Raw genomic sequence first — 10867 nt, forward strand, 5'->3', positions numbered from 1 at the left:
AGATCTGTTCATGATAAAGAATTAACCAAGGGTAAAGTGTTTCCATTACATTCAGATGTTGAACAGTTATGTCCTGTCACCACGTGAGTCAAATCAGTTACTGACAGAACCTCTAGAACATTTTGTTACAAAAGAATGTAGTAAACTTCTAAAAGACAGGCACAATGAGTTCAGGAAGCTTAGACAAGTTATACATACATCTTTTCAAAAGTGCATAGGAGTTTTAGATTCAGTAGAACAGTTTACTAAAGAATGTCAGAAAGACCATGCAACATTACAGGAAATTCAACAGCAGTTGCAGGATAAAGGAAATAAATTAGCTGAACTGACAAAGACTGGAACTTCCTGCATACACAGCTAATCTGTGCAAAAGAAATATATTTTATAATATGTTTATGTTTTGAAAATAGTTAAATATACATGGCAGAATGGTAGGATCTGATGTCTGAACAAATCATTCTCAAATGTTTTACTTTCATTCAGTTAAAGCAAGACATTTATCAGAAGCACAGTATAGAACTGCTAAGCTAATAGCATAGTAAAAAGGTACACAACAGTTTTAGTGTATAAAAATTACATAAAAATAGTTACACTACACTGTTCTAGTGCATAAAATTAAATAAAAATAGTTAAGAGTGAAGCTTTAAGTTCACAAGACTGACATGCTTGTATAAAGATATACAGATGCAAGACAGACATGCATGCATGTTATTTTCATCTAGAGTACATCTGTTACAATGCACAAGAATAACAGGCAGACAATAGCAAATATAAATAATGTAAATATAAACATGTGTTAGTTAAGCTAATATCTATTTTGTTTTTTACAATTTTTATATAATTGTATAGTAACACCACCCCAAACAGTTAAAGTTCTGAATTTTAAAAGGAAAATCACAGATGGTATTAGTCAAACAGTCTTTGTAAAATAAATGTCAGAATAGATAAATAAAATAACAAAAAATATTGAAATCCATGTAAGCTAATTGTAAAATAATGTCTATTTATATAGTATAAATGCATAGTTATGCAAATCACAATCAGATTAAAGAAAAATGCCAAAAGAATTAACTATAGTTTACAGAGTATGAAATGTGAGCTTAGACCTTCCTAGACTGAATAAATAGTTACAGAAAATGTTGGAAAGATAAGATAAACAAGACTGATTGCCAGACAAGTAGCTTGAGTTTTTCTAAAGCATTATTGTTATTAAAACATAATTGTTAAAATGTTTACATGCAACACTATTTGGTAATTGTAATAAAATGTCACAATTGTGCATAGATGTCACTGATAATCTTGTTTGCAAGTAAATGTTAAAAGAAAAAAAAACTCAGTTGCATCAAGTACAGCCAGCAAATGGGCTATAGTATACATACAGTTCAAATCAATTGTGCAGAAGGGTGTAAATGCTTACTAGTGGTAGTAAACAGCAAAAGCTTTATAAAAAATGATCAAATCAGACAAAGGTCTATAGTTTGGTAACGTAATAAAATAAATGTATACCAAAGTGTTGGGCTGAAATACATTCTATTCTCACAGCATAAAGCAGGTAAACAGTACTGCAGTACTACAGGGGGAGGGGGTGCTTTCTCAGTTTTACACTGACTGTAGAAGCAGTACTGCACAAGGGTCTGAAATAAAGCTACAGAAAAAAATAAACAAGGGTCTGAAATAAAGCTACAGAAAAAATAAACAACAAGGGTCTAAAATAAAGCTACAGGAAATAATATTTCATTTCTTCTTGACAATACTCTTTTAGGGGGAGGGAAACAGGTATTAGTGTATTAGAAATACTGGTAACTGGATTAAACCTGACAGGATAAGATATTTTACAAGTTGTTAATAGCTATCATAATGGTTATTTTATTGTTTAGTATTAAATTGTTTTTACAACCTGTTAAACTGTAAAGCTATACAAGAGATGGTTTAAAAAACAAGAGATGGCTTAAAATTGCTTTATTACAGCTATTCAAGAGAAAGTAAAGATATGTAAAAAAAATAAACAAGATTGGTCACTATTTTTAATATGTTTTTGGCAAAACAATGTTGGTATAAAAAGCATGAATATGTTTACTTGTTGAATATGTAGTTTAAAATAACAGGACATATGCCTTTGGTGCCAGTTCCACTAGATATCTCTAAAGAGACAAACATTTTCCAAGATTTTGTTTAATATTAATGTTATTAAATGAGTAAGATTAGACTAAATGTACTTTATAGTCTTTGTATGTACAAACGCAGAAGAATTCAGTACAAATGATAGTCTTTGTATATACAAATGCAGAAGAGTTCAGTACAAATTAAATTAATGTCTAGTAATGAATATGTGCGAAAAACCATATTTAAAGAAAACAGTGGGTCCAGGGTACCTACTAGATTGAAATGCATGAATAGCAAACAGCCTGTGTAAATACATACTGTACAGGATACATTGTAATAAGTTCAAAAGTAATTTGTCAAGTTGTAATATCGCTGGTTTTACCCCAGTAAAATAATTGCTTTCAAATATTTATTATCTAAGCCCAGTTCAGTACTTTACCAAGATGTTAATGGACAGTTCAAAGACATGACCACAATGTTATGGTTAAAATGACATTGAAACGGTATATTTTCAGAAGTGTATAAATGCTTGCAGTAGCACATGGTTCTTGTCTCTTATAGTTAATTCAACAGTTGCAAAGAGTTAATGAAAGAGTTCTAAGTCATAAATTAAATTCTGTAATTGCAAAAGAATAAATTAATCAAGTTAAACTAAAGCAGTCACAGCTCATAATTGATAAAATATTTTTACAGAATGGTCTGCAAAAGAAAAAGTTGTTAGATACATTCAGTTTTGGTAGTAATACTGCATGGACAACAGGACATGTTTATCAGCATTGGCACAAGAACAGATGTTCTTATACAAAGATTGTAGAAGAGTTTCTAAAAAATTTTGAATAGAATTTTTTTATTACTTCATATAATAATCATACAGAAACTGCGTTTTTGTCCCTCCAATAACTAATTTTCCAATAAAATCATCCCTGCAATTAAAAATAAAATTCAAATACACCAATCCTGTTTGACAACTCATGAATGTTTAACAAAACTAATACATATTCATGTGTCAAGACTTCTACAATCATTCAAAGACTCAAATTTCATTTATACATTTACAAGAATAATAACAAATTTAAAAATTGATTAACCCATTTATAACTTGATATAACAATGTAAATGAATATTCTTAAGTGGAAGGAAGGATAGATTTCAACCCATAAAAATAATGGAAAATGGGAGAAATTTATTCTTATACAAAGATCCAAACAGAATACAGGATGTGCACACTGTCAGAAAAGCTGGCTTCTTATAAAATTCAGCAAAAATGTAACAAGACATTGTTAAACAAGGAAGCTTAAAAATAAAATTATTAAGTCAGCATTTGCGTCAGCATCTGCAACAATCAGTACTGTTTCTGCAGGATGAGCAATTCTCCAAAATAGAATACCAAGAGGAAATGTATATGTTTGTGCATGACTAAAATTGTATATAAAGAGCTGTATGAATCCAGTTATGTTAGAGGTATTTGTAGAGGTACTGGTAGAGACACATTTGTCTTGAGGTAAATGTTAAATCTCTCACATCATCTGTACTATATGAGAAGTAAAGTGGAACGGTACTTTAAGCTGTAACGTTAGTCCATTTGGTTTATTATAAAAAGTTATTTGTTACTGCTCTAAGTTGGTGCTGCAAAGTATATTCTGTCATCAGTGTATATTCTGCAAGTTTCTGTATGCAACAGATTGTGAATGCAAATATAATCAGACTTTGAATTTTAGCAGAATCTAGCCAGCAAGACTGAGTGTCTTAAGAAGACTTCTAATCAATCACAGCAAGCAGTAAGCTCAATATAATTTTTCAAATCTGGTGAAGATATGGAGAGAAAGTAAAGCAAGAGGAAATGAAGGCATCTGGCAAAGAGATTGATGGATTGCCTGAGAAGTGAAGGTAGGAAAGTTGCAATGAATCGTAAAATATGCCAAAAGTTAATGCAGCACCCTGACCTCATGTAGAAAATGGGAAAAAGGGAGTTGATGATTAGTCTTTTCCAAGTCACATGGAATAATAAAACTGGAGCCTTTCACTATGTGTGTGCATTCTTGAAGTATGACTACTATAAGTAAAATAGAAGGGAGAGGGACAGAGTGTGAGACAGTGGGAGAGAGAGACAAGGTTCTCTTAGGCATTATGCAGAGAAATAAATCCTAAGATGCTTGGCTCAAGAACATGCTTACCCTGCCAATGATTGCTTGGCAGTCAAGTTCAGGATTATTTAAGCACTTACAAACTTAAACACAGCAATATACATAGTACATGACTGAGAAAAACAGAAATTATTGTGCTATTAATTCACACAATTGCCACTGTGGTCAGAAAGTCCTTCTATGTGACACATCTCATTACTAAGGGTTTTGCATCCAGGATGAAAGAGGTCATGGTCTCCCTCTACTCTTCCCTCATTAGGCCAGTCATTGAGTACAATGCCCTATTGAGCATGTACCTCACTAGAAACCTGAAACAACTGGAGAGGCTGCAAAAAGTACCTCACAAAGAGGATCCTAGGCCTTACTTGTCCTATATGGACAGACTCAAAAAACTCCAACTATCCTCTGGCTCATATTGCCTACTTAGAGGCGATCTCTGCTTGACTTACAAAGCCATGTCTGACCCAGCTCTGTTAGAAATGCTACATCAAATAAATCCCAATCCCTCCACACCACATGCTCCAGAGACTTAAACCTAAATACCACAATTAACAGAACATGCTGGAGGGACAGGATCATAACCCAGAGACTGCCCATGCTATGGAACAGAATTCCTATACATGTCAATCAGAAATCTTGATGAGTGGATGGGAAACAGAAAATTCACCCAGGGAATCATTCCAGTGGTTTTTTTACTCGACAAAGGCACCGGGAACTAAGGTCGGGTGGCACGATGCCAGGGTAATCCTATGGGCTAGGCTTGTAAAGGCTACAGGGCCATTAGCCTAGTACATACCTATGAACCTATAAAAACTGCATAAAATAGTACATTGTGCAAGACAGCAGAATAAGTCCTAAACCACACAACCTATTTATTAGAAAGACACACTGAAAAGCCAGCTTCGACAAGTACAGATTCAAAGGTTAACAAGCATTACTTTGCCTTTGGTACTTCAAATAAGTCAATGAGAAGCTACACACCCTTTGGTCTGGAATAAAGGCTGCAATCTACTTTACAATTCAGTTCATTTCCTAACAGGAAGAATGTCTATCGCTTGGAATATTATTATCCAGTGTAGATAACGTAATTGCTGGTCTAAGCATCATTTGCAACATATATTATGCATTTATTGCTGCTGTTTTAATTTCTACATATTTTTTGTTTGTTTTACTTTTTATTGCTCGATATTAGCTTAAAAGGACTTTGTGGCAAGTTCACATTCCTAGTTAAGAAACAAAAATAAATGCCCCTGTCCCCTTTAAAAGGATGAGAATCTAAAGGTTCTTCTCCCTGACACTGGTAGTGAAAACAGGAGCAAATGCATTCAACTCTAGCAATGGTAACTGTAGAAACAAATCTGAGAAGTTAAATGGTAACCTTCGCTCTTCAGCAGTAGCAGCAATTTATGTGGCTGAAACATAGAAAGAGTAATACAGATGACAGACTATAGAGTTAGTGTCACATAAAAGGTAGTCTGGCAGTTAAGCAAAGAGGATTAAGACCATCAGCTGCTCAGAAACTTCATCCTATAGTACAAGGTTTGGTTCTCTCTGCCTCTGTCTACTGTATGATTCTAAAATTACTTCACCAGTTGCCCTGGAAAACAGGTTAATGTTTAATAGGTTTACCTGATTAAATATCAGTTATGAAAGGTACCAACCATGCAGCGTTTCAAATCAGAAAAAAGTAGGGGATTTTCATAACAGCTGTATGAAAACTCGAACAGTAAGAATACATTTAAAAACTTATCATCTGTAAGTCATCGTGTAAAACAATGTACCCACTGCTCAACAGCATTCAGCCCAGCTGTCGTTTTAACAAAAAATGTCTAACCAATCTCAGGATGTTCATGTCTGTACAAAGTGTAGTTAAACCACATCATACCTCTCAACCTCTTAGCACAAGAAATCTGAAGAAAGTCATAAATAATGGGGGGGGGGGGGCAAATGTTAAATATTGCTCTTATAAACTTAGAAAATTGTTAGAATGAAAGGATTTGTGTAAACATGCATTTTCTGAAGGCTATGAAGTCTGAAAATCAAATGGCTAGGTAGAACAGACCAAAAATATGATGCAAAAATCTGGACAGTTGAGAGGTGTGAACTATATATATATATATATATATATATATATATATATATATATATATATATATATCTGAAATGAAAATTTAAGTACCTCGACAGACAGAATGTTGCCATCTTGCCCTCTTTCTCCTTTCTACCTTAGAATAATTTAACGGAAGAGCACAGTTGTTTAGTTTCCTAATAAGACCAAATTTAGGCAACCTAAATTAAAGGTTAGACTGCAAGGTACATTAAGGTCTATGCAAGTCCTCTACTTCCATTGCGTTGCGTTAGATCTTGCACTCCTTATTTCAGATGACAGAAATGCAGGCAATTGTTTATCTTTAGATTACTATTGGAGTATTGCTGACTTATGAGACATGTCCTGCCTAGGATACCACATATCCAGTCAGTTTCCAAAAGTATGGCCATCTTCCGCTCCCACTGTACATCTGATGCATGACCTACGCATGAGGCTACATGCTGATACTTATGGATATATTGGTGAGAAAATCCTCAGAATTTTCTTGCTGCCAGTCCTTGAAGTTGGACTGTGTGTGAATAGTGGTCTGTAAACTGTACAGCCTGCCTTTCCTCTTCCTTGTTTTTTCTTGTAATTATTTCTTGTCATCTAAGAGAGGGAAATGTGACTGCAGTCAAAAGATCTCTTACAAGGATGAGCATACCAAGTGTTATTTTCTTTTTTGCCTGGTCCAGAACATAGTTACAAACAATATACAGTTTAGCACTCCTTTGCACCCACAACTACAAAAAGTAATCTGTCCTCTCTCAATATAAATTTAGAACTCAACAGTCTCCAATCTCTAGCACTCAATAAGTTGACATCTGAATAGTCTTCTTCAGATCTCCCCTATAAGCCTAAGAAAAAGTCTAACATGGTGGAAGAAAACACACATTTACTGCTTTCATTCACTGGGCAGTGTCCGATGTCTCTCAATCAGCCAGCTGACCATGACTATTGTACCTATTCCTGCTGTTAGGACCCCTTGGGAGGCTGACAAGGTGCAGGTTACTAGCATGTGCCTTCTGACTTATCAGATGATGTATACGGTCATGAAGGGAAAACCAAGGCTGATTTTCTCTGAGTGAATTGGAGGGATTCCTCATATTCTCATCTCAAACATACTAGGGATCCTTATAGAGGTACATCTCAAAGAAAAGAAATAAAAAAACTAAACATGTGCCCTCTCCTTTTATTCGTATCCTAAGGAATCCTCAGTAGGAGTCATTTAACCTCTCCCAGGGAATTTTTAAAGCCCTAAGGTCCTTACAGCCTCCTTGGTTTTATTCTCTATTTCTACTTCTCCTCACAAAAGAAAGGAGGAGTCTCTTCTGAGAAGAACTATCTTCTGAGTCTGGACCTATGGACTACTCAAATTCATTAACACACAGGTTTTGAGTATCAGGAAGTTGATTCTCTTTCTACAGGTTCACCTCTGGAGCAAATTTCTTTTGGTGATATTATGATCAATGATGCAACATTTAACCTGGTATAACAAAGCTCATTTCTGAAACACGGAAATTATATTATGACTTATTGCACATAGAAATACCAAAACTCCCTGTCTTGGAGGCTTTCTGCCTCCAGAATCTCACCCTCCTGCACATAAAAAGTCAAAACAGGTTCTAGAAGGTAAGAAAGCAAATGATTGGGGTCAACAAAAATGAAAAAGGCTTCTTTAATCACATCAAGTAAGACCATGGCATAATATCAAGTTTAGCCTTGAAAGCTTTACTTTTATTTGGAATTTTAAGAGGTGACAAACAGTGTCTTTGAGGTTCTAAGTACCTGATACATATAAGTGCTTGTACAAAAATCCATCCTCTGACCACCCATTATATCTGTGGACACAGATAAGGCTTCTTACATTTTTTCTTCTTCTAATGCCTTACCACATAAGAACAGTAGCTCCATCATCAGATATGGAAAGGTGGTTTAAACTTCTACCATCCTGTCTTTCAGCAAATATTCATATGATCAGAGGTATGTTTTTTTTTTTTTTTTTTTTTGAAAATATGGCAAAATTAATACCAGACTTGCCTAATTCTGACACTAAGACTTCTTTGCAAAATATGTTCAGTTCTGCCAAACATATGGCAAGACATTCTAACCAGTGTGGATATAATGTTGCTGATGCCTATGCTAGAGCAAATGCTACAGGATTAGTCCCTGAGAAGGTATTCCAGGCTTCATCTCCAGTCTTTACCTGATGATGTTAAGGCCAGACTACTGGATACCACTTTAGAGAAGGATAAATTGTTCAAATCATTTTTTGCTGAAATATTAAAACATAGATGGAGGGGGAAGTTGATACAAAGTTTTATGCAGCTTTTTCATTCCCCCATTCTTAAGTTCAAGAGAAACTCTACCTCCAAATCTGGTCCCTTTTCTCACAAAAATCCAAAACTCTTCTCAGCAGAAAGGAAAAACATTCCAAGAAAAAAAATGGCAAGAAAAAGCAAATCAGATTTTAAAGGATCCAAGGGACCCTTTCCAGACAAATGCTCTCTTGTTTACCTTGAATCTGAAAGACGACTATTTGCAAACCCCTATTCATCCAGACTATAGAAAATTCTTAGGATTATGTGTTTTGAAATATCACCTTCAGTTTTTTTTTTTTTTGTGCTTTTCCTGGCACCAAGATTTTTCACCAAGTGCCTAGTTTCTGTTAAAATCCTACTTTCTAATTCAGACCATTTCAGTTCAAAAGATTCTCCAGGACTTGCAATAAGCAATCAATTTCTTTCTCTGCTTAGAAGACTTCTTTCAAGAAGTCTAATCCAGGACTTCTCAAAGTCTGCTCCATGAACCATTGCTGGTTCACAAACTGTTACACATCCTCAGGATATTTCTCAACTTTGTTTTATTAAATAAAGAAATGCAGAATTTCTCCACTTAAATAGATAAAATTCAACATATAAACTGTCTTAGCTGGGATTCTGGTGCCAGATAAGTGAGGTGATTAGTTAAATGCACTGACCTCCAAAGGTCAGTGCAGTTAACCAATCAATTTGACTGCTTTGTGTTCCTTTTGTTGGCTGACTGAAGAAGCAGCTACTGGTACAGGAGGGACGTTTTTTACATAGATATACAATTATGCTGCGGTAGCGTTATCGCCTCACAGTAAGATGTTGTTCTGTCCGATTCTCAGCTAGAGCGTCTTCTGTGTGGAGACATGCGTGAATGGCCGTACCTTCATTGAAGGTTGTGCGTCAGGGCTGGCAACTCAGCACGTAAAAATCTACTGCCAATCATTAGCGGACCGAGTTCCGCTGTGGCAACCCCTAACAGGGAAAAGCCGAAAGACTACAACAACATACATTTATTACTAATAATGGGTTTTCTGTTGGGAGCATATGGCTTCAAAACAAGGATAATTCTCAACTTTATTTTATTAAATAAAGAACTGCAAAATTTTTCCACTTAAGTAGATAAAATGCAACATATAAACTGTCTTAGCTGGGATTCTGGTGCCAGATAAGGGAGGTGATTAGTTAAATGCACTGACCTCCAAAAGTCGGTGTAGTTAACCAGTCAATTTGACTGCTTTGTGTTCCTTCTGTTGGCTGGCTGAAGAAGCAGCTACTGGTATAGGAGGGAAGTTTTATTTATATATATATATATATATATATATATATATATATATATATATATTTTTTTTTTTTTTGCTAATAGTGGATTTTCTTGCGGGAGCAAATGGCTTCAAAACTCTTAACATTTTTTCTTCCTTTCTTTCTGGCCTATTGTTAAGGCATTCTATCACAAAACAATGATATACAATCCAGCTTGGACTTCATATTCATTAGAAGATACAGTGCAACCTTTTAAGTGCAGACAGATTCGTGAAATTAGAAGCTGAGAGGGCATAGCAGTTTTGCAATAGGTTGCCCTGCATAGTTCTGACAGCAGTGAGCTGAAAATATGATTTTGGGCTATTACTTACACATGCAGTTATCTGAGGTGCATACAGTCACATAAGCAGTGTGTGTGTGTGTGTGTGTGTGTGTGTGTGTGTGTGTGTGTGTGTGTGTGTGTGTGTGTGTGCAGGTGGCATTTGTCTCGACTATCTCTGATCTTGGCTCATGTTTCAGTGTGTTCCACACAGAATTTTTGGTTTTCCAGCAAAGTGTTGTGGATTATGGTTACTAAATAATGATGTGTGTGTTCCATACTGTGTGTGGTTCAGAAAATGCTTTTAAATGCAAAACTTGTTATTCTAGCAAATATCTTTGTATACAAGATCAGTATTTAAAACTGGTCACCAATTTGGGTCTTTGTAGATTCTTTTGGGGGCAGGATTGAAGAGACATGATGTATTTATGATTGTGGCCATTTGTTCTTTCACTATAATTCCACTCTAACTCCAGAAAAGTGCATAGAAAGTATTTATTTTATTTTTTTTTAGGAGAGAGGCAGGCAATATTTTCCATCTATTTCCAGATATGTTTCTCTGTATCCTTGTCATCTCATTTTACTGGGAAATACTATATTTGTCAGCTATTAAAATTAAATCTTGAATACAACTTACTTG

This window comes from Protopterus annectens, chromosome 15.part0 (assembly GCF_019279795.1).
Source record: "Protopterus annectens isolate FY-2018-M chromosome 15.part0, PAN1.0, whole genome shotgun sequence".
Lineage (NCBI taxonomy): Eukaryota > Metazoa > Chordata > Ceratodontiformes > Protopteridae > Protopterus > Protopterus annectens.